Here is a 25,788-nt window from a genome sequence, read left to right as displayed (position 1 = left end):
TAACTCATTTGCATAATAACTGAAACTCTGCACACCTTTTGTAAGGAAATGCCTCCTTGGCATGGTTGCCCCCTGACTTTTTGCCTTTGCTGATGCTATGTTTACAATTGAAAGTGTGCTGAGGCCTGCTAACCAGGCCCCAGCACCAGTGTTCTTTCCCAAACCTGTACTTTTGTATCTACAATTGGCAGACCCTGGCATCCAGATAAGTCCCTTGTAACTGGTACTTCTAGTACAAAGGGCCCTGATGCCAAGGAAGGTCTCTAAGGGCTGCAGCATGTCTTATGCCACCCTGGAGACCTCTCACTCAGCACAGACACACTGCTTGCCAGCTTGTGTGTGCTAGTGAGGACAAAACGAGTAAGTCGACATGGCACTCCCCTCAGGGTGCCATGCCAGCCTCTCACTGCCTATGCAGTATAGGTAAGACACCCCTCTAGCAGGCCTTACAGCCCTAAGGCAGGGTGCACTATACCATAGGTGAGGGTACCAGTGCATGAGCATGGTACCCCTACAGTGTCTAAACAAAACCTTAGACATTGTAAGTGCAGGGTAGCCATAAGAGTATATGGTCTGGGAGTTTGTCAAACACGAACTCCACAGCACCATAATGGCTACACTGAAAACTGGGAAGTTTGGTATCAAACTTCTCAGCACAATAAATGCACACTGATGCCAGTGTACATTTTATTGTAAAATACACCCCAGAGGGCACCTTAGAGGTGCCCCCTGAAACTTAACCGACTATCTGTGTAGGCTGACTAGTTTTAGCAGCCTGCCACAAACCGAGACATGTTGCTGGCCCCATGGGGAGAGTGCCTTTGTCACTCTGAGGCCAGTAACAAAGCCTGCACTGGGTGGAGATGCTAACACCTCCCCCAGGCAGGAATTGTCACACCTGGCGGTGAGCCTCAAAGGCTCACCTCCTTTGTGCCAACCCAGCAGGACACTCCAGCTAGTGGAGTTGCCCGCCCCCTCCGGCCAGGCCCCACTTTTGGCGGCAAAGCCGGAGAAAATAATGAGAAAAACAAGGAGGAGTCACTGGCCAGTCAGGACAGCCCCTAAGGTGTCCTGAGCTGAAGTGACTCTAACTTTTAGAAATCCTCCATCTTGCAGATGGAGGATTCCCCCAATAGGGTTAGGATTGTGACCCCCTCCCCTTGGGAGGAGGCACAAAGAGGGTGTACCCACCCTCAGGGCTAGTAGCCATTGGCTACTAACCCCCCAGACCTAAACACGCCCTTAAATTTAGTATTTAAGGGCTACCCTGAACCCTAGAAAATTAGATTCCTGCAACTACAAGAAGAAGGACTGCCTAGCTGAAAACCCCTGCAGAGGAAGACCAGAAGACGACAACTGCCTTGGCTCCAGAAACTCACCGGCCTGTCTCCTGCCTTCCAAAGATCCTGCTCCAGCGACGCCTTCCAAAGGGACCAGCGACCTCGACATCCTCTGAGGACTGCCCTTGCTTCGAAAAAGACAAGAAACTCCCGAGGACAGCGGACCTGCTCCAAGAAAAGCTGCAACTTTGTTTCCAGCAGCTTTAAAGAACCCTGCAAGCTCCCCGCAAGAAGCGTGAGACTTGCAACACTGCACCCGGCGACCCCGACTGGGCTGGTGGCGATCCAACACCTCAGGAGGGACCCCAGGACTACTCTAAGACTGTGAGTACAAAAACCTGTCCCCCCTGAGCCCCCACAGCGCCGCCTGCAGAGGGAATCCCGAGGCTTCCCCTGACCGCGACTCTTTGAATCCTAAGTCCCGACACCTGGGAGAGACCCTGCACCCGCAGCCCCCAGGACCTGAAGGACCGGGCTTTCACCGGAGGAGTGACCCCCAGGAGCCCCTCTCCCTTGATCAAGTGGAGGTTTCCCCGAGGAACCCCCCCCTTGCCTGCCTGCAGCGCTGAAGAGATCCCGAGATCTCTCATAGACTAACATTGCGAACCCGACGCTTGTTTCTACACTGCACCCGGCCGCCCCCGCGCCGCTGAGGGTGAAATTTCTGTGTGGGCTTGTGTCCCCCCCGGTGCCCTACAAAACCCCCCTGGTCTGCCCTCCGAAGACGCGGGTACTTACCTGCAAGCAGACCGGAACCGGGGCACCCCCTTCTCTCCATTCTAGCCTATGTGTTTTGGGCACCACTTTGAACTCTGCATCTGACCGGCCCTGAGCTGCTGGTGTGGTGACTTTGGGGTTGCTCTGAACCCCCAACGGTGGGCTACCTTGGACCAAGAACTAAGCCCTGTAAGTGTCTTACTTACCTGGTTAACCTAACAAATACTTACCTCCCCTAGGAACTGTGAAAATTGCACTGTGTCCACTTTTAAAACAGCTATTTGTGAATAACTTGAAAAGTATACATGCAATTTTGATGATTTGAAGTTCCTAAAGTACTTACCTGCAATACCTTTCGAATGAGATATTACATGTAGAATTTGAACCTGTGGTTCTTAAAATAAACTAAGAAAAGATATTTTTCTATACAAAAACCTATTGGCTGGATTTGTCTCTGAGTGTGTGTACCTCATTTATTGTCTATGTGTATGTGCAACAAATGCTTAACACTACTCCTTGGATAAGCCTACTGCTCGACCACACTACCACAAAATAGAGCATTAGTATTATCTCTTTTTGCCACTATCTTACCTCTAAGGGGAACCCTTGGACTCTGTGCATGCTATTCCTTACTTTGAAATAGCACATACAGAGCCAACTTCCTACATTGGTGGATCAGCGGTGGGGTACAAGACTTTGCATTTGCTGGACTACTCAGCCAATACCTGATCACACGACAAATTCCAAAATTGTCATTAGAAATTCATTTTTGCAATTTGAAATTTTTCTAAATTCTTAAAAGTCCTGCTAGGGCCTTGTGTGTTAAGTCCCTGTTTAGCATTGTCTTTTAGAGTTTGAAAGTTTGTTAAAAGTTTGAAATTAGATTCTAGAAACAGTTTTAGATTCTTTAAAAAGTCTTCCAACTCTTAGCAAAATAATGTCTGATACAGAGATGAATGTGGTGGAACTCGACACCACACCTTACCTCCATCTTAAGATGAGGGAGCTAAGGTCTCTCTGTAATATCAAAAAAATAACCATTGGCTCCAGACCTACCAAAATTCAGCTCCAGGAGCTGTTGGCAGAGTTTGAAAAAGCCAACCCCTCTGATGATGACCTCACAGAGGAAGAGATTAGTGACTTGGAGGCCAATGTCCCTCCTCCAGTCCTAAATAGGGAGAACAGGACCCCTCAAGTCCTGTCTCCAACTGTGTTAGTCAGAAATAGTGAGTCCCTCACAGGAGGGTCCCACATTTCTGAAATCACTGAGGATGCTCTCAGTGAAGATGACCTCCTGTTAGCCAGGATGGCCAAAAGATTGGCTTTAGAGAGACAGCTCCTAGCCATAGAAAGGGAAAGACAAGAGATGGGCCTAGGACCCATCAATGGTGGCAGCAATATAAATAGGGTCAGAGATTCTCCTGACATGTTAAAAATCCCCAAAGGGATTGTGACAAAATTTGAAGATGGTGATGACATCACCAAGTGGTTCACAGCTTTTGAGAGGGCTTGTGTAACCAGAAAAGTGAACAGATCTCACTGGGGTGCTCTCCTTTGGGAAATGTTCACTGGAAAGTGTAGGGATAGACTCCTCACACTCTCTGGAAAAGATGCAGAATCTTATGACCTCATGAAGGGTACCCTGATTGAGGGCTTTGGATTCTCCACTGAGGAGTACAGGATTAGGTTCAGGGGGGCTCAAAAATCCTCGAGCCAGACCTGGGTTGACTTTGTTGACTACTCAGTGAAAACACTAGATGGTTGGATTCAAGGCAGTGGTGTAAGTAATTATGATGGGCTGTACAATTTATTTGTGAAAGAACACCTGTTAAGTAATTGTTTCAATGATAAACTGCATCAGCATCTGGTAGACCTAGGACCAATTTCTCCCCAAGAATTGGGAAAGAAGGCGGACCATTGGGTCAAGACAAGGGTGTCCAAGACTTCAACAGGGGGTGACCAAAAGAAAGGGGTCACAAAGACTCCCCAGGGGAAGAGTGATGAGACAACCAAAACTAAAAACAGTAAAGAGTCTTCTACAGGCCCCCAAAAACCTGCACAGGAGGGTGGGCCCAGAGCCTCTTCACAAAACAATGGGTACAAGGGTAAAAACTTTGATCCCAAAAAGGCCTGGTGTCATAGCTGTAAACAGCATGGACACCAAACTGGAGACAAGGCCTGTCCCAAGAAAGGTTCCACTCCAAACTCCCATCCAGGTAACACTGGTATGGCTAGTCTCCAAGTGGGATCAACAGTGTGCCCAGAGCAAATCAGGGTCCACACTGAAGCTACTCTAGTTTCTGAGGGTGGGGTGGATTTAGCCACACTAGCTGTCTGGCCGCCTAACATGCAAAAATACAGACAGCAACTCTTAATTAATGGGACTAGAATAGAGGGCCTGAGGGATACAGGTGCCAGTGTCACCATGGTGACAGAGAAACTGGTTTCCCCTGGCCAATACCTGACTGGAAAAACTTACACAGTCACCAACGCTGACAATCAGAGAAAAGTACATCCCATGGCAATGGTTACTTTAGAATGGGGAGGGGTCAATGGCCTGAAACAGGTGGTGGTCTCCTCAAATATCCCAGTGGACTGTCTGCTTGGAAATGACCTGGAGTCCTCAGCATGGGCTGAGGTAGAACTAAAAACCCATGCAGCAATGCTGGGTATCCCTGAACTGGTGTGTGTGAAAACAAGAGCACAATGCAAGGCACAGGGTGAACAAGTAGAGCTGGAGTCTGGAAGAATGGCCCAGCCTACCAAGAGAACAGGAAAGTCAGTTGGGAAACCAACTGCAACACAGCAAAAGAAAGGGAACCTCTCTTCTCAGGAAGAAGTTCTGCCCTCTGAGGGAACTGAGCCTTTGGAGCTTGAACCTTATCAGGTTGAGCTCTTAGGCCCAGGGGGACCCTCAAGGGAGGAGCTGTGTAAGGGACAAGAAACCTGTCCCTCTCTTGAAGGCCTTAGGCAGCAAGCTGCTGAAGAGTCCAAAGGCAAGAAAAATGGAAAGCATAGGGTCTATTGGGAAGATGGACTCCTGTACACTGAGGCCAGAGACCCCAAACCTGGTGCCACTAGGAGAGTGGTAGTGCCTCAGCTGTTCAGGAAGTTCATCCTAACATTGGCCCATGACATTCCCCTTGCTGGACATTTGGGACAAACCAAGACGTGGGAGAGGTTAGTCAACCACTTCTACTGGCCCAATATGTCCAACATGGTTAAGGAGTTTTGCCTCTCCTGCCCCACCTGTCAAGCCAGTGGTAAGACAGGTGGGCATCCAAAGGCCCCCCTCATTCCACTTCCAGTGGTGGGGGTTCCCTTTGAAAGAGTGGGTGTGGACATAGTTGGTCCACTAGAACCTCCCACAGCCTCAGGAAATATGTATATCCTGGTAGTAGTGGATCATGCTACCAGGTATCCTGAAGCTATTCCCCTTAGGTCGACTACTGCCCCTGCAGTAGCCAAGGCCCTCATTGGTATCTTTACCAGAGTGGGTTTCCCTAAGGAGGTGGTGTCTGACAGAGGTACCAACTTCATGTCAGCATACCTAAAGCACATGTGGAATGAGTGTGGAGTGACTTATAAATTCACTACACCATACCATCCACAAACTAATGGCTTGGTTGAGAGATTCAACAAGACATTAAAAGGCATGATCATGGGGCTCCCAGAAAAACTCAAAAGGAGATGGGATGTCCTCTTGCCATGTCTGCTTTTCGCTTACAGAGAGGTGCCACAGAAGGGAGTAGGATTCTCACCCTTTGAACTTCTGTTTGGTCATCCTGTAAGAGGACCACTTGCTCTTGTTAAAGAAGGCTGGGAGAGACCTCTCCATGAGCCTAAGCAAGACATAGTGGACTATGTACTTGGCCTTCGCTCTAGAATGGCAGAGTACATGGAAAAGGCAACCAAAAACCTTGAGGCCAGCCAACAGCTCCAGAAGTTTTGGTATGACCAAAAGGCTGCACTGATTGAGTTCCAACCAGGGCAGAAAGTCTGGGTTCTGGAGCCTGTGGCTCCCAGGGCACTCCAGGACAAATGGAGTGGCCCTTACCCAGTACTAGAGAGGAAGAGTCAGGTCACCTACTTGGTGGACCTGGGCACAAGCAGGAGCCCCAAGAGGGTGATCCATGTGAACCGCCTTAAGCTCTTCCATGACAGGGCTGATGTGAATCTGTTGATGGTAACAGATGAGGATCAGGAGGCAGAGAGTGAACCTCTCCCTGATCTTCTGTCATCAGACCCAAAAGATGGCACAGTAGATGGAGTGATCTACTCAGACACCCTCTCTGGCCAACAGCAAGCTGATTGTAGGAGAGTCCTACAACAGTTTCCTGAGCTCTTCTCCTTAACCCCTGGTCAGACACACCTGTGTACCCATGATGTGGACACAGGAGACAGCATGCCTGTCAAGAACAAAATCTTTAGACAATCTGACCATGTTAAAGAAAGCATCAAGGTGGAAGTCCACAAGATGCTGGAATTGGGAGCAATTGAGCGCTCTGACAGCCCCTGGGCTAGCCCAGTGGTCTTAGTCCCCAAACCTCACACCAAAGATGGAAAGAAAGAGATGAGGTTTTGTGTGGACTACAGAGGGCTCAATTCTGTCACCAAGACAGATGCTCATCCAATTCCAAGAGCTGATGAGCTCATAGACAAATTAGGTGCTGCCAAATTCTTAAGTACCTTTGACTTGACAGCAGGGTACTGGCAAATAAAAATGGCACCTGGAGCAAAAGAGAAAACAGCATTCTCCACACCTGATGGGCATTATCAGTTTACTGTTATGCCCTTTGGTTTAAAGAATGCCCCTGCCACCTTCCAAAGGTTGGTGAATCAAGTCCTTGCTGGCTTGGAGTCCTTTAGCACAGCTTATCTTGATGATATTGCTGTCTTTAGCTCCACCTGGCAGGATCACCTGGTCCACCTGAAGAAGGTTTTGAAGGCTCTGCAATCTGCAGGCCTCTCTATCAAGGCATCCAAATGCCAGATAGGGCAGGGAACTGTGGTTTACTTGGGCCACCTTGTAGGTGGAGGCCAAGTTCAGCCACTCCAACCCAAGATCCAGACTATTCTGGACTGGGTAGCTCCAAAAACCCAGACTCAAGTCAGGGCATTCCTTGGCTTGACTGGGTATTACAGGAGGTTTGTGAAGGGATATGGATCCATTGTGACAGCCCTCACTGAACTCACCTCCAAGAAAATGCCCAAGAAAGTGAACTGGACTGTGGAATGCCAACAGGCCTTTGACACCCTGAAACAAGCAATGTGCTCAGCACCAGTTCTAAAAGCTCCAGATTATTCTAAGCAGTTCATTGTGCAGACTGATGCCTCTGAACATGGGATAGGGGCAGTTTTGTCCCAAACAAATGATGATGGCCTTGACCAGCCTGTTGCTTTCATTAGCAGGAGGTTACTCCCCAGGGAGCAGCGTTGGAGTGCCATTGAGAGGGAGGCCTTTGCTGTGGTTTGGTCCCTGAAGAAGCTGAGACCATACCTCTTTGGGACTCACTTCCTAGTTCAAACTGACCACAGACCTCTCAAATGGCTGATGCAAATGAAAGGTGAAAATCCTAAACTGTTGAGGTGGTCCATCTCCCTACAGGGAATGGACTTTATAGTGGAACACAGACCTGGGACTGCCCATGCCAATGCAGATGGCCTTTCCAGGTTCTTCCACTTAGAAAATGAAGACTCTCTTGGGAAAGGTTAGTCTCATCCTCTTTCGTTTGGGGGGGGGTTGTGTAAGGAAATGCCTCCTTGGCATGGTTGCCCCCTGACTTTTTGCCTTTGCTGATGCTATGTTTACAATTGAAAGTGTGCTGAGGCCTGCTAACCAGGCCCCAGCACCAGTGTTCTTTCCCTAACCTGTACTTTTGTATCTACAATTGGCAGACCCTGGCATCCAGATAAGTCCCTTGTAACTGGTACTTCTAGTACCAAGGGCCCTGATGCCAAGGAAGGTCTCTAAGGGCTGCAGCATGTCTTATGCCACCCTGGAGACCTCTCACTCAGCACAGACACACTGCTTGCCAGCTTGTGTGTGCTAGTGAGGACAAAACGAGTAAGTCGACATAGCACTCCCCTCAGGGTGCCATGCCAGCCTCTCACTGCCTATGCAGTATAGGTAAGACACCCCTCTAGCAGGCCTTACAGCCCTAAGGCAGGGTGCACTATACCATAGGTGAGGGTACCAGTGCATGAGCATGGTACCCCTACAGTGTCTAAACAAAACCTTAGACATTGTAAGTGCAGGGTAGCCATAAGAGTATATGGTCTGGGAGTTTGTCAAACACGAACTCCACAGCACCATAATGGCTACACTGAAAACTGGGAAGTTTGGTATCAAACTTCTCAGCACAATAAATGCACACTGATGCCAGTGTACATTTTATTGTAAAATACACCCCAGAGGGCACCTTAGAGGTGCCCCCTGAAACTTAACCGACTATCTGTGTAGGCTGACTAGTTTTAGCAGCCTGCCACAAACCGAGACATGTTGCTGGCCCCATGGGGAGAGTGCCTTTGTCACTCTGAGGCCAGTAACAAAGCCTGCACTGGGTGGAGATGCTAACACCTCCCCCAGGCAGGAATTGTCACACCTGGCGGTGAGCCTCAAAGGCTCACCTCCTTTGTGCCAACCCAGCAGGACACTCCAGCTAGTGGAGTTGCCCGCCCCCTCCGGCCAGGCCCCACTTTTGGCGGCAAGGCCGGAGAAAATAATGAGAAAAACAAGGAGGAGTCACTGGCCAGTCAGGACAGCCCCTAAGGTGTCCTGAGCTGAAGTGACTCTAACTTTTAGAAATCCTCCATCTTGCAGATGGAGGATTCCCCCAATAGGGTTAGGATTGTGACCCCCTCCCCTTGGGAGGAGGCACAAAGAGGGTGTACCCACCCTCAGGGCTAGTAGCCATTGGCTACTAACCCCCCAGACCTAAACACGCCCTTAAATTTAGTATTTAAGGGCTACCCTGAACCCTAGAAAATTAGATTCCTGCAACTACAAGAAGAAGGACTGCCTAGCTGAAAACCCCTGCAGAGGAAGACCAGAAGACGACAACTGCCTTGGCTCCAGAAACTCACCGGCCTGTCTCCTGCCTTCCAAAGATCCTGCTCCAGCGACGCCTTCCAAAGGGACCAGCGACCTCGACATCCTCTGAGGACTGCCCTTGCTTCGAAAAAGACAAGAAACTCCCGAGGACAGCGGACCTGCTCCAAGAAAAGCTGCAACTTTGTTTCCAGCAGCTTTAAAGAACCCTGCAAGCTCCCCGCAAGAAGCGTGAGACTTGCAACACTGCACCCGGCGACCCCGACTCGGCTGGTGGCGATCCAACACCTCAGGAGGGACCCCAGGACTACTCTAAGACTGTGAGTACAAAAACCTGTCCCCCCTGAGCCCCCACAGCGCCGCCTGCAGAGGGAATCCCGAGGCTTCCCCTGACCGCGACTCTTTGAATCCTAAGTCCCGACACCTGGGAGAGACCCTGCACCCGCAGCCCCCAGGACCTGAAGGACCGGGCTTTCACCGGAGGAGTGACCCCCAGGAGCCCCTCTCCCTTGATCAAGTGGAGGTTTCCCCGAGGAACCCCCCCCTTGCCCGCCTGCAGCGCTGAAGAGATCCCGAGATCTCTCATAGACTAACATTGCGAACCCGACGCTTGTTTCTACACTGCACCCGGCCGCCCCCGCGCCGCTGAGGGTGAAATTTCTGTGTGGGCTTGTGTCCCCCCCGGTGCCCTACAAAACCCCCCTGGTCTGCCCTCCGAAGACGCGGGTACTTACCTGCAAGCAGACCGGAACCGGGGCACCCCCTTCTCTCCATTCTAGCCTATGTGTTTTGGGCACCACTTTGAACTCTGCATCTGACCGGCCCTGAGCTGCTGGTGTGGTGACTTTGGGGTTGCTCTGAACCCCCAACGGTGGGCTACCTTGGACCAAGAACTAAGCCCTGTAAGTGTCTTACTTACCTGGTTAACCTAACAAATACTTACCTCCCCTAGGAACTGTGAAAATTGCACTGTGTCCACTTTTAAAACAGCTATTTGTGAATAACTTGAAAAGTATACATGCAATTTTGATGATTTGAAGTTCCTAAAGTACTTACCTGCAATACCTTTCGAATGAGATATTACATGTAGAATTTGAACCTGTGGTTCTTAAAATAAACTAAGAAAAGATATTTTTCTATACAAAAACCTATTGGCTGGATTTGTCTCTGAGTGTGTGTACCTCATTTATTGTCTATGTGTATGTGCAACAAATGCTTAACACTACTCCTTGGATAAGCCTACTGCTCGACCACACTACCACAAAATAGAGCATTAGTATTATCTCTTTTTGCCACTATCTTACCTCTAAGGGGAACCCTTGGACTCTGTGCATGCTATTCCTTACTTTGAAATAGCACATACAGAGCCAACTTCCTACACCTTTCAAGAACATGTGCAGCATGTGAGGACCACACCCAGCTCTTCAAACCACACCCAGCTCTGCACACCTTTCAAGAACATGTGCAGCATGTGAGGACCACACCCAGCCCTGTCTATAAAAGGCAGCCCCCGAGCCTCACCCAGTGCTTGTGCTCGTCTACCTCCCGCTTACCTGAGGACAGATCCCTCGGCGCTGGCACTCCTGCTCTCTACAGACTTTCATTGGCTTCAATGGGCGCAGCTGCTGGCTCTTCCTTCTTCCGGTTTCCGGTTCCTCCTTGCCTCAGCCTCTCTCCTACAAGCAACCTGCAAAAGAGAAAGAAGACAAGGTTAGACTGATCAGTATCTCTTGCCAGCAACAAGTAAGTGCAAAACTTTTATTACCTGAAAGAACTTTGACAACAATTTCTGGATTCGTGTATAGACAATTTGAAACAAGATACCTTCCACGAACATTGTGATTCCAACTCTTTGTTACAAGAATACTTTGCGGAACTTTGTGAGGCAAACAGTAAATCAAGGACTTGCACAAATTACATGCTGTATTTTGACGTAAAAGTACAGTATTTGTTTTATAAAAGATTCTGGAAATATGAGAAAAGTGAGTCTGCTATTGGGAATTTAGGCTTTAGTTATATTAAGATGAATGTTTGATATTGGTAATTCTGATAACGGTATTTGTTTAATGTTTTAGAAGCTTTAGAGTAGTAGAAAGCACATCCCAGAGCAGTAACACATTCCAAACCTGGAAACTAGAGACCAGGATCCAAGAGGTACTTTTAGAAGAATTTTTTTTATAAATAAAGGGATAGTCAGGAACCCAGTTAGGAATAGGTTGTACTTATCTGTTCTTTGTTTATGTTTCATTAGGCACTAGTTTCTACAGAAGTCAGAGAGGGCCGCAGATTTATGCAGCACTTCAACAGTGGAACTCAAGAACGGTGTTGTCTCTTTATTTTATTTGATCCACTTCCCCCCTTCTCTTGAGCTTCTGTTCTTAGTGCACTGTTTTAAAAACTAGTGTGCTGGAACAAGCAGTTTCAGGGTGGGGTCGGATTGTCTTCAACCTCCATCAGAACTGAACAAGGACTCAGGTGAGCTGGGCTTTGACAGAAGCGCAAGCCTTAAAAAAAAAAAAAAATCCGTTCTGGTGGACGATGAATATCGGGGAAGAAATAGAGGGCATTGACGTCACGGATATGGCGCAGGCCCTAAATGAGGATTTGGCTCATAATGAATCAGTGTCTGGCATCTTGCAACATATGCAAGAGGAAATAGAGAGATTAAAGATGGAGAATACCTCTTTAAAACAGGATTTAAGCAGGTATAAATTTAGGGTATCTCAGTGGAACACAGCTTTTACGCCTTTGTTTAAAACCTCCTCAGAGAGAGGGGCGCCATCAAAACATACAACTTTGCCTCCCCCAGTTGAGGTCGCTGTTAATGTTCCTAATGCTGTACCCTTAGCAGCACCTGAACGTTTTCATGGAGATAGTAACAAATTCCATGTTTTTATCAATCAATGTCAATTACACTTCGTTTGTAAGCCACAACAGTTCCCTACTGATGCTACGAAAGTGGCATTCGTCTTGTCTTATTTGGGTGGCACAGCAGCCAATTGGTCAATTCCTTTCGTGGAGAGAGATGATCCCATCCTCCATAATTGGAATCAATTTAAACGTACCATGACCAGCCTTTTTGCAAAACACACTTTCATGCAGGCAAGTGATAATGAGCTTTTAAATCTTAAACAAGGTAACAAGGATTTATTGACCTATCTCACTTGTTTTAATCGTTTACTCACCGAGACACAGTGGCCAGAAGAAAAGTGTGTCTCCCTTTTCTATAAAGGTTTGAGAGACGAGTTAAAAGACGCACTGGCTCATATCGTTGATTTGCCAGAAGACTATTCGGACTTTGTAGATTTAGTTGTGAAATTAGAACATAGACTAGGAGAAAGAAAGGGAGATAAATACAAACTGGAATCACGGTTAACTTTTATTAGACACGAGAAGAAAGACCCAGATAATAAACTCCCTGAACCTGAGCCTATGCAAATAGGGACACTCAGAGGTCCACTCACATCAGAGGAAAAAGAAAGAAGGAGAAAACTTCAATTATGTTTATATTGTGGAAGGGCAGGTCACTTTGCCAGAGAATGTCCAGTAAAGCCTAAAAATCCACGAAAGGGTGCTGTTTCCTCCACCTCCTTAACTGAATCGGGAAACGATTAAACTCGACAAGGGGAGAGGTTACTTGTTCGAGAAAACATCTTAATCAAACCTCTAATGCTGCAGCCTTCATGGTACCACACATACCTAGACATTTCATAATTCAGGTCGTTTTAATTGTTACTACCCAAGTGAGGCATTCTCTCCCTGTCCTACTGGACTCAGGCGCGACAGGAAATTTTGTGGATAATAAGTTAGCTGAAAACTTAGGACTTCCTATGTGCCTAAAGCCTTGTCCAGAAGCAGTATGTGCAGTGGATGGGTCAGAATTGACCTCTGGATTAATCACAAAACAAACAAGTCCACTTGTTATGGTCTGTCAGAACGGGCACACAGAGGTGATTAGCTTTGATCTGATAGATACTCCTAATTTTGGTTTGATTCTCGGGGTACCCTGGTTAACAACTCATAACCCAAAAATTGATTGGGTGAATAGAACTGTTACTTTGGATTCCTCTTTCTGTAGAACCAATTGCTATCAAGAAGCAGGTACAGAACAGAGCACAGTATTACACTGTGCTAGTGTTACACAAGATGAACCAAGTCTCCCTCCTGAATATTCTGACTTCAAAGACGTCTTTGATCCAGTAAAGGCTAGTGCGCTGCCCCCACATAGGTCTTATGACTGTTGTATAGATCTTATCCCAGGGGCCCCTTTACCTAATAACAGAGTATATGCTTTGACTGACGAAGAAACCAAATACTTAAGAACCTACCTAGATGACCTACTACAGTCTGGGTTCATCCGTCATTCCACATCTCCGTTGTCATCTCCACTCTTTTTTATCCCAAAGCCGGATAAATCCCTGCGCGCGTGTATCGATTATAGAGGACTAAATAAGGCTACAATAAAGAATAAATATCCTCTTCCTCTAATACCTGTGTTGTTGGATCAATTAAGACATTCTACTGTATACACTAAACTAGATCTGCAGGGAGCTTACCACCTGGTCCGAGTAAAAGAGGGGGATGAGTGGAAGACAGCTTTCAAGACAAAGTTTGGTTTATTTGAGTACACAGTAATGCCCTTTGGGTTATGTAATGCCCCTGCGGCCTTTCAGTTCTTTAAAAATGAGGTCCTACACAAATTCCTGGACGTTTGTGTCATCGTATACATAGACGACATCCTCATTTACTCTAAGAACTCAGAAGAACATACCCAACATGTTCGTGCAGTATTATCAAAGTTAAAAGAAAATCATCTTTTTGCTAAGTTAGAAAAGTGTACTTTTAATGTCAGCAAGGTGGACTTTTTAGGATACTGCCTGTCACCTCAAGGAATAACTATGGATGTAAAGAAAATCAGTGCTATTGCTGATTGGCCAGAACCATCCTCTGTAAAAGATATTCAGAAATTTCTGGGTTTCGCCAATTTTTACAGGAGGTTTATTGCAAATTTTGCAGACATTGCGGCCCCAATAACTACCTTGTTGCGGAAAGGGCAACGATTTCTTTGGACTGATGAGGCGGCACAAAGCCATTCAACTCCTAAAACAAAAGTTAACTTCAGCCCCAATTCTGAAACATCCTGATCCTGACTTGCCTTTTTTTGTTGAAGCGGATGCTTCACAAGTAGCTTTAGGAGGAGTTCTCTCTCAACGAGATGCAGTAGATGGCCAGTTACATCCTATAGCCTTCTATTCCAAAAAGTTATTACCAGCTGAACAAAATTACACTGTGGCTGAAAGGGAACTACTAGCTATCAAAGTAGCCTTTTCAGAATGGAGGCACCATTTAATGGGAGCCAAGTACCCAGTTACAATCTTTTCTGACCATAGGAACCTACAGTTTTTTGGATCACTTAAAGCACTAACACCACGTCAGATGAGCTGGTTAAATTCTTTTAGCACATTTGACTTTGTAATAACCTATAGACCAGGTGCACAACAAATTCAATCTGATGTGTTATCTAGATACGGACATACCTCAGACATGAAACAAGATAAAATAGGAGAACCCATTATTCCTCCCCAAAAGTTTTTGGCACCAGTACAACAGAAGGATTTCATCACAGATCTATATAATGCACACATGCAAATAGCACCTCAGGATTGGTTAAAGGATTCCCATAACACAATACAACGAGGTTTATTGTATCACGACAACATGCTGTTAGTGCCCACCTCTGAATTACAAACACAGGTGATAATTTGGCATCACGCCTCACCGTTGGCAGGTCATCCTGGTTGGGTAAAAACCCTGGAAAATGTGCAAAAACACTTTTGGTGGGACACTATAAGAAAGGACATTAAGCAATTTGTCACTACCTGTCCAATTTGTGCAAGACATAAATCTTCTCATAAGGCCCCTGACGGCTTGTTAATACCAATGCCAACACCCAAACAACCTTGGCACACTGTGAGCGTAGACTTTATTGTAGGTTTACCACCTGTAAAATCTTTCACAACAGTGTTGGTTATAGTGGATTTTTTATCTAAAATGGCACATTTTGTACCATTACGGAAATTACCCACGGCGGCAGAATTTGCCGATATTTTTATAAGGGAAATTGTGCGTTTACATGGTTTGCCAAGCAAAGTGGTGTCAGACCGAGGGAGCCAGTTCAACTCTAAATTTTGGAAAAAATTATGTAAAAAACTGAAAATTAGATGTGGCATTATCCACTGCTTTCCACCCAGAGACAGATGGACAGACTGAACGACTGAACCAAACCTTACTTCAAACGCTACGTTGTTTATTGGCTGATTATTCTAGTGAATGGTTGGAAGCTCTCCCTGTAGCGGAGTTTGTTTATAATAATACTGAGCATTCAGCTCTACTTTGCTCACCATTCTATTTCTTGCAGGGGTATCATCCAAGAGCTATACCCATTTTGTTAGAAGATTCTCTGTTACCTACAGTAACGGATAGACTAACGAGGTTAGGTGACATACAAAACAAAGCCAGGAAACATTTATTAAAGTACAAGGAAAGCATGAAAAGACAAGCAGACAAACACAGATCTGAGGCCCCAATGTATAAAATCGGTGACAAGGTATGGCTCTCCACAAAGAACCTAAACATAGAGGGATCCCGAAAGCTGCAACCACGTTTCATTGGACCCTTTAGTATAACTGCCATAGTAAACCCGGTAACAGTAAAATTAGATTTACCAAAAGAATATCCAGTACATACTACATTCCATGTGTCCTTGCTTAAGCCGTACAATCCAAAAACCCGACCTGAACCACCACCTCCACCCATACCAATTAAGGGAAATCTAGAATATGAAGTGAAAAGCATAAAAGACTCAAAAAGAATTAGTGGACGTCTGTTTTATTTAGTAGAATGGAAAGGATATGATGAATCTGAGAATTCATGGGAACCAGCATCATATGTACATGCCCCACAGCTGATTAGACGGTTTTATTGAAAAAATCCAGGAAAACCCCGTCCTGTAGGCGGGCCTTTGAGGGGGGCAACTGTTAGGGTTTGTGCACAGCAAAGAGCATGTCCCCTCTCACTGCACTAGTGGGTTCTGTAATAGCTCCCTTTTAAACTTACTATTGAAAGCCTTTCTTGTTATCTCACCTTCCCCCCCCCCAGGCTTCTGTGTATGTCGTTTAATGTGCTGTTTTGTTTACACATTGGGCCTTGCTTTTACCAAGGCTTCTTTAAAACACTCCGCTCTAGGCCATGTGTTAATTTAACTCATTTGCATAATAACTGAAACTCTGCACACCTTTCAAGAACATGTGCAGCATGTGAGGACCACACCCAGCTCTTCAAACCACACTCAGCTCTGCACACCTTTCAAGAACATGTGCAGCATGTGAGGACCACACCCAGCCCTGTCTATAAAAGGCAGCCCCCGAGCCTCACCCAGTGCTTGTGCTCGTCTACCTCCCGCTTACCTGAGGACAGATCCCTCGGCGCTGGCACTCCTGCTCTCTACAGACTTTCATTGGCTTCAATGGGCGCAGCTGCTGGCTCTTCCTTCTTCCGGTTTCCGGTTCCTCCTTGCCTCAGCCTCTCTCCTACAAGCAACCTGCAAAAGAGAAAGAAGACAAGGTTAGACTGATCAGTATCTCTTGCCAGCAACAAGTAAGTGCAAAACTTTTATTACCTGAAAGAACTTTGACAACAATTTCTGGATTTGTGTATAGACAATTTGAAACAAGATACCTTCCACGAACATTGTGATTCAAACTCTTTGTTACAAGAATACTTTGCGGAACTTTGTGAGGCAAACAGTAAATCAAGGACTTGCACAAATTACATGCTGTATTTTGACGTAAAAGTACAGTATTTGTTTTATAAAAGATTCTGGAAATATGAGAAAAGTGAGTCTGCTATTGGGAATTTAGGCTTTAGTTATATTAAGATGAATGTTTGATATTGGTAATTCTGATAACGGTATTTGTTTAATGTTTTAGAAGCTTTAGAGTAATAGAAAGCACATCCCAGAGCAGTAACACATTCCAAACCTGGAAACTAGAGACCAGGATCCAAGAGGTACTTTTAGAAGAAATTTTTTTATAAATAAAGGGATAGTCAGGAACCCAGTTAGGAATAGGTTGTACTTATCTGTTCTTTGTTTATGTTTCATTAGGCACTAGTTTCTACAGAAGTCAGAGAGGGCCGCAGATTTATGCAGCACTTCAACAGTGGAACTCAAGAACGGTGTTGTCTCTTTATTTTATTTTATCCACTTCCCCCCTTCTCTTGAGCTTCTGTTCTTAGTGCACTGTTTTAAAAACTAGTGTGCTGGAACAAGCAGTTTCAGGGTGGGGTCAGATTGTCTTCAACCTCCATCAGAACTGAACAAGGACTCAGGTGAGCTGGGCTTTGACAGAAGCGCAAGCCTTAAAAAAATAAAAAAAATCAGTTCTGGTGGACGATGAATATCGGGGAAGAAATAGAGGGCATTGACGTCACGGATATGGCGCAGGCCCTAAATGAGGATTTGGCTCATAATGAATCAGTGTCTGGCATCTTGCAACATATGCAAGAGGAAATAGAGAGATTAAAGATGGAGAATACCTCTTTAAAACAGGATTTAAGCAGGTATAAATTTAGGGTATCTCAGTGGAACACCGCTTTTACGCCTTTGTTTAAAACCTCCTCAGAGACAGGGGCGCCATCAAAACATACAACTTTGCCTCCCCCAGTTGAGGTCGCTGTTAATGTTCCTAATGCTGTGCCCTTAGCAGCACCTGAATGTTTTCATGGAGATAGTAACAAATTCCATGTTTTTATCAATCAATGTCAATTACACTTCGTTTGTAAGCCACAACAGTTCCCTACTGATGCTACGAAAGTGGCATTCGTCTTGTCTTATTTGGGTGGCACAGCAGCCAATTGGTCAATTCCTTTCGTGGAGAGAGATGATCCCATCCTCCATAATTGGAATCAATTTAAACGTACCATGACCAGCCTTTTTGCAAAACACACTTTCATGCGGGCAAGTGATAATGAGCTTTTAAATCTTAAACAAGGTAACAAGGATTTATTGACCTATCTCACTAGTTTTAATCGTTTACTCACCGAGACACAGTGGCCAGAAGAAAAGCGTGTCTCCCTTTTCTATAAAGGTTTGAGAGACGAGTTAAAAGACGCGCTGGCTCATATCGTTGATTTGCCAGAAGACTATTCGGACTTTGTAGATTTAGTTGTGAAATTAGAACATAGACTAGGAGAAAGAAAGGGAGATAAATACAAACTGGAATCACGGTTAACTTTTATTAGACACGAGAAGAAAGACCCAGATAATAAACTCCCTGAACCTGAGCCTATGCAAATAGGGACACTCAGAGGTCCACTCACATCAGAGGAAAAAGAAAGAAGGAGAAAACTTCAATTATGTTTATATTGTGGAAGGGCAGGTCACTTTGCCAGAGAATGTCCAGTAAAGCCTAAAAATCCACAAAAGGGTGCTGTTTCCTCCACCTCCTTAACTGAATCGGGAAACGATTAAACTCGACAAGGGGAGAGGTTACTTGTTCGAGAAAACATCTTAATCAAACCTCTAATGCTGCAGCCTTCATGGTACCGCACATACCTAGACATTTCATAATTCAGGTCGTTTTAATTGTTACTACCCAAGTGAGGCATTCTCTCCCTGTCCTACTGGACTCAGGCGCAACAGGAAATTTTGTGGATAATAAGTTAGCTGAAAACTTAGGACTTCCTATGTGCCTAAAGTCTTGTCCAGAAGCAGTATGTGCAGTGGATGGGTCAGAATTGACCTCTGGATTAATCACAAAACAAACAAGTCCACTTGTTATGGTCTGTCAGAACGGGCACACAGAGGTGATTAGCTTTGATCTGATAGATACTCCTAATTTTGGTTTGATTCTCGGGGTACCCTGGTTAACAACTCATAACCCAAAAATTGATTGGGTGAATAGAACTGTTACTTTGGATTCCTCTTTCTGTAGAACCAATTGCTATCAAGAAGCAGGTACAGAACAGAGCACAGTATTACACTGTGCTAGTGTTACACAAGATGAACCAAGTCTCCCTCCTGAATATTCTGACTTCAAAGACGTCTTTGATCCAGTAAAGGCTAGTGCGCTGCCCCCACATAGGTCTTATGACTGTCGTATAGATCTTATCCCAGGGGCCCCTTTACCTAATAACAGAGTATATGCTTTGACTGACGAAGAAACCAAATACTTAAGAACCTACCTAGATGACCTACTACAGTCTGGGTTCATCCGTCATTCCACATCTACGGTGTCATCTCCACTCTTTTTTATCCCAAAGCCGGATAAATCCCTGCGCGCGTGTATCGATTATAGAGGACTAAATAAGGCTACAATAAAGAATAAATATCCTCTTCCTCTAATACCTGTGTTGTTGGATCAATTAAGACATTCTACTGTATACACTAAACTAGATCTGCAGGGAGCTTACCACCTGGTCCGAGTAAAAGAGGGGGATGAGTGGAAGACAGCTTTCAAGACAAAGTTTGGTTTATTTGAGTACACAGTAATGCCCTTTGGGTTATGTAATGCCCCTGCGGCCTTTCAGTTCTTTATAAATGAGGTCCTACACGAATTCCTGGACGTTTGTGTCATCGTATACATAGACGACATCCTCATTTACTCTAAGAACTCAGAAGAACATACCCAACATGTTCGTGCAGTATTATCAAAGTTAAAAGAAAATCATCTTTTTGCTAAGTTAGAAAAGTGTACTTTTAATGTCAGCAAGGTGGACTTTTTAGGATACTGCCTGTCACCTCAAGGAATAACTATGGATGTAAAGAAAATCAGTGCTCTTGCTGATTGGCCAGAACCATCCTCTGTAAAAGATATTCAGAAATTTCTGGGTTTTGCCAATTTTTATAGGAGGTTTATTGCAAATTTTGCAGACATTGCGGCCCCAATAACTACCTTGTTGCAGAAAGGGCAACGATTTCTTTGGACTGATGAGGCGGCACACGCCATTCAACTCCTAAAACAAAAGTTCACTTCAGCCCCAATTCTGAAACATCCTGATCCTGACTTGCCTTTTTTTGTTGAAGCGGATGCGTCACAAGTAGCTTTAGGAGGAGTTCTCTCTCAACGAGATGCAGTAGATGGCCAGTTACATCCTATAGCCTTCTATTCCAAAAAGTTATTACCAGCTGAACAAAATTACACTGTGGCTGAAAGGGAACTACTAGCTATCAAAGTAGCCTTTTCAGAATGGAGGCACCATTTAATGGGAGCCAAGTACCCAGTTACAATCTTTTCTGACCATAGGAACCTACAGTTTTTTGGATCACTTAAAGCACTAACACCACGTCAGATGCGCTGGTTAATTTTTTTTAGCACATTTGACTTTGTAATAACCTATAGACCAGGTGCACAACAAATTCAATCTGATGTGTTATCTAGATACGGACATACCTCAGACATGAAACAAGATAAAATAGGAGAACCCATTATTCCTCCCCAAAAGTTTTTGGCACCAGTACAACAGAAGGATTTCATCACAGATCTATATAATGCACACATGCAAATAGCACCTCAGGATTGGTTAAAGGATTCCCATAACACAATACAACGAGGTTTATTGTATCACGACAACATGCTGTTAGTGCCCACCTCTGAATTACAAACACAGGTGATAATTTGGCATCACACCTCACCGTTGGCAGGTCATCCTGGTTGGGTAAAAACCCTGGAAAATGTGCAAAAACACTTTTGGTGGGACACTATAAGAAAGGACATTAAGCAATTTGTCACTACCTGTCCAATTTGTGCAAGACATAAATCTTCTCATAAGGCCCCTGACGGCTTGTTAATACCAATGCCAACACCCAAACAACCTTGGCACACTGTGAGCGTAGACTTTATTGTAGGTTTACCACCTGTAAAATCTTTCACAACAGTGTTGGTTATAGTGGATTTTTTATCTAAAATGGCACATTTTGTACCATTACGGAAATTACCCACGGCGGCAGAATTTGCCTATATTTTTATAAGGGAAATTGTGCGTTTACATGGTTTGCCAAGCAAAGTGGTGTCAGACCGAGGGAGCCAGTTCAACTCTAAATTTTGGAAAAAATTATGTAAAAAACTGAAAATTAGATGTGGCATTATCCACTGCTTTCCACCCAGAGACAGATGGACAGACTGAACGACTGAACCAAACCTTACTTCAAACGCTACGTTGTTTATTGGCTGATTATTCTAGTGAATGGTTGGAAGCTCTCCCTGTAGCGGAGTTTGTTTATAATAATACTGAGCATTCAGCTCTACTTTGCTCACCATTCTATTTCTTGCAGGGGTATCATCCAAGAGCTATACCCATTTTGTTAGAAGATTCTCTGTTACCTACAGTAACGGATAGACTAACGAGGTTAGGTGACATACAAGACAAAGCCAGGAAACATTTATTAAAGTACAAGGAAAGCATGAAAAGACAAGCAGACAAACACAGATCTGAGGCCCCAATGTATAAAATCGGTGACAAGGTATGGCTCTCCACAAAGAACCTAAACATAGAGGGATCCCAAAAGCTGCAACCACGTTTCATTGGACCCTTTAGTATAACTGCCATAGTAAACCCGGTAACAGTAAAATTAGATTTACCAAAAGAATATCCAGTACATACTACATTCCATGTGTCCTTGCTTAAGCCGTACAATCCAAAAACCCGACCTGAACCACCACCTCCACCCATACCAATTAAGGGAAATCTAGAATATGAAGTGAAAAGCATAAAAGACTCATAAAGAATTAGTGGACGTCTGTTTTATTTAGTAGAATGGAAAGGATATGATGAATCTGAGAATTCATGGGAACCAGCATCATATGTACATGCCCCACAGCTGATTAGACGGTTTTATTTAAAAAATCCAGGAAAACCCCGTCCTGTAGGCGGTCCTTTGAGGGGGGCAACTGTTAGGGTTTGTGCACAGCAAAGAGCATGTCCCCTCTCACTGCACTAGTGGGTTCTGTAATAGCTCCCTTTTAAACTTACTATTGAAAGCCTTTCTTGTTATCTCACCTTCCCCCCCCTAGGCTTCTGTGTATGTTGTTTAATGTGCTGTTTTGTTTACACATTGGGCCTTGCTTTTACCAAGGCTTCTTTAAAACACTCCGCTCTAGGCCATGTGTTAATTTAACCCATTTGCATAATAACTGAAACTCTGCACACCTTTCAAGAACATATGCAGCATGTGAGGACCACACCCAGCTCTTCAAACCACACCCAGCTCTGCACACCTTTCAAGAACATGTGCAGCATGTGAGGACCACAACCAGCCCTGTCTATAAAAGGCAGCCCCCGAGCCTCACCCAGTGCTTGTGCTCGTCTACCTCCCGCTTACCTGAGGACAGATCCCTCGGCGCTGGCACTCCTGCTCTCTACAGACTTTTATTGGCTTCAATGGGCGCAGCTGCTGGCTCTTCCTTCTTCCGGTTTCCGGTTCCTCCTTGCCTCAGCCTCTCTCCTACAAGCAACCTGCAAAAGAGAAAGAAGACAAGGTTAGACTGATCAGTATCTCTTGCCAGCAACAAGTAAGTGCAAAACTTTTATTACCTGAAAGAACTTTGACAACAATTTCTGGATTCGTGTATAGACAATTTGAAACAAGATACCTTCCACGAACATTGTGATTCAAACTCTTTGTTACAAGAATACTTTGCGGAACTTTGTGAGGCAAACAGTAAATCAAGGACTTGCACAAATTACATGCTGTATTTTGACGTAAAAGTACAGTATTTGTTTTATAAAAGATTCTGGAAATATGAGAAAAGTGAGTCTGCTATTGGGAATTTAGGCTTTAGTTATATTAAGATGAATGTTTGATATTGGTAATTCTGATAACGGTATTTGTTTAATGTTTTAGAAGCTTTAGAGTAATAGAAAGCACATCCCAGAGCAGTAACACATTCCAAACCTGGAAACTAGAGACCAGGATCCAAGAGGTACTTTTAGAAGAAATTTTTTAATAAATAAAGGGATAGTCAGGAACCCAGTTAGGAATAGGTTGTACTTATCTGTTCTTTGTTTATGTTTCATTAGGCACTAGTTTCTACAGAAGTCAGAGAGGGCCGCAGATTTATGCAGCACTTCAACAGTGGAAACGCAAGAACGGTGTTGTCTCTTTATTTTATTTTATCCACTTCCCCCCTTCTCTTGAGCTTCTGTTCTTAGTGCACTGTTTTAAAAACTAGTGTGCTGGAACAAGCAGTTTCAGGGTGGGGTCGGATTGTCTTCAACCTCCATCAGAACTGAACAAGGACTCAGGTGAGCTGGGCTTTGACAGAAGCGCAAGCCTTAAAAAAAAAAAAAAATTCAGTTCTGGTGGACGATGAATATCGGGGAAGAAATAGAGGGCATTGACGTCACGGATATGGCGCAGGCCCTAAATGAGGATTTGGCTCATAATGAATCAGTGTCTGGCATCTTGCAACATATGCAAGAGGAAATAGAGAGATTAAAGATGGAGAATACCTCTTTAAAACAGGATTTAAGCAGGTATAAATTTAGGGTATCTCAGTGGAACACAGCTTTTACGCCTTTGTTTAAAACCTCCTCAGAGACAGGGGCGCCATCAAAACATACAACTTTGCCTCCCCCAGTTGAGGTCGCTGTTAATGTTCCTAATGCTGTGCCCTTAGCAGCACCTGAACGTTTTCATGGAGATAGTAACAAATTCCATGTTTTTATCAATCAATGTCAATTACACTTCGTTTGTAAGCCACAACAGTTCCCTACTGATGCTACGAAAGTGGCATTCGTCTTGTCTTAGTTGGGTGGCACAGCAGCCAATTGGTCAATTCCTTTCGTGGAGAGAGATGATCCCATCCTCCATAATTGGAATCAATTTAAACGTACCATGACCAGCCTTTTTGCAAAACACACTTTCATGCAGGCAAGTGATAATGAGCTTTTAAATCTTAAACAAGGTAACAAGGATTTATTGACCTATCTCACTAGTTTTAATCGTTTACTCACCGAGACACAGTGGCCAGAGGAAAAGTGTGTCTCCCTTTTCTATAAAGGTTTGAGAGACGAGTTAAAAGACGCGCTGGCTCATATCGTTGATTTGCCAGAAGACTATTCGGACTTTGTAGATTTAGTTGTGAAATTAGAACATAGACTAGGAGAAAGAAAGGGAGATAAATACAAACTGGAATCACGGTTAACTTTTATTAGACACGAGAAGAAAGACCCAGATAATAAACTCCCTGAACCTGAGCCTATGCAAATAGGGACACTCAGAGGTCCACTCACATCAGAGGAAAAAGAAAGAAGGAGAAAACTTCAATTATGTTTATATTGTGGAAGGGCAGGTCACTTTGCCAGAGAATGTCCAGTAAAGCCTAAAAATCCACGAAAGGGTGCTGTTTCCTCCACCTCCTTAACTGAATCGGGAAACGATTAAACTCGACAAGGGGAGAGGTTACTTGTTCGAGAAAACATCTTAATCAAACCTCTAATGCTGCAGCCTTCATGGTACCGCACATACCTAGACATTTCATAATTCAGGTCGTTTTAATTGTTACTACCCAAGTGAGGCATTCTCTCCCTGTCCTACTGGACTCAGGCGCGACAGGAAATTTTGTGGATAATAAGTTAGCTGAAAACTTAGGACTTCCTATGTGCCTAAAGCCTTGTCCAGAAGCAGTATGTGCAGTGGATGGGTCAGAATTGACCTCTGGATTAATCACAAAACAAACAAGTCCACTTGTTATGGTCTGTCAGAACGGGCACACAGAGGTGATTATCTTTGATCTGATAGATACTCCTAATTTTGGTTTGATTCTGGGGGTACCCTGGTTAACAACTCATAACCCAATAATGTATTGGGTGAATAGAACTGTTACTTTGGATTCCTCTTTCTGTAGAACCAATTGCTATCAAGAAGCAGGTACAGAACAGAGCACAGTATTACACTGTGCTAGTGTTACACAAGATGAACCAAGTCTCCCTCCTGAATATTCTGACTTCCAAGACGTCTTTGATCCAGTAAAGGCTAGTGTGCTGCCCCCACATAGGTCTTATGACTGTCGTATAGATCTTATCCCAGGGGCCCCTTTACCTAATAACAGAGTATATGCTTTGACTGACGAAGAAACCAAATACTTAAGAACCTACCTAGATGACCTACTACAGTCTGGGTTCATCCGTCATTCCACATCCCCGGTGTCATCTCCACTCTTTTTTATCCCAAAGCCGGATAAATCCCTGCACGCGTGTATCGATTATAGAGGACTAAATAAGGCTACAATAAAGAATAAATATCCTCTTCCTCTAATACCTGTGTTGTTGGATCAATTAAGACATTCTACTGTATACACTAAACTAGATCTGCAGGGAGCTTACCACCTGGTCCGAGTAAAAGAGGGGGATGAGTGGAAGACAGCTTTCAAGACAAAGTTTGGTTTATTTGAGTACACAGTAATGCCCTTTGGGTTATGTAATGCCCCTGCGGCCTTTCAGTTCTTTATAAATGAGGTCCTACACGAATTCCTGGACGTTTGTGTCATCGTATACATAGACGACATCCTCATTTACTCTAAGAACTCAGAAGAACATACCCAACATGTTCGTGGAGTATTATCAAAGTTAAAAGAAAATCATCTTTTTGCTAAGTTAGAAAAGTGTACTTTTAATGTCAGC

The 25,788-nt window shown here is 44.6% G+C and overlaps 1 pseudogene; it reads right to left on the bottom strand.

Moving 5' to 3' along the window:
• The window catches only part of LOC138293825 (uncharacterized), a 183,880-nt pseudogene that overhangs the window by 78,853 nt on the left and 79,239 nt on the right, over positions 1 to 25,788 (bottom strand).

The sequence above is a fragment of the Pleurodeles waltl genome, chromosome 4_2 (genome assembly GCF_031143425.1).
Source record: "Pleurodeles waltl isolate 20211129_DDA chromosome 4_2, aPleWal1.hap1.20221129, whole genome shotgun sequence".
Taxonomy (NCBI): domain Eukaryota; kingdom Metazoa; phylum Chordata; class Amphibia; order Caudata; family Salamandridae; genus Pleurodeles; species Pleurodeles waltl.
Note: the sequence above shows the minus strand (reverse complement) of the source record. Positions and strands in the feature narration are given on the sequence as shown.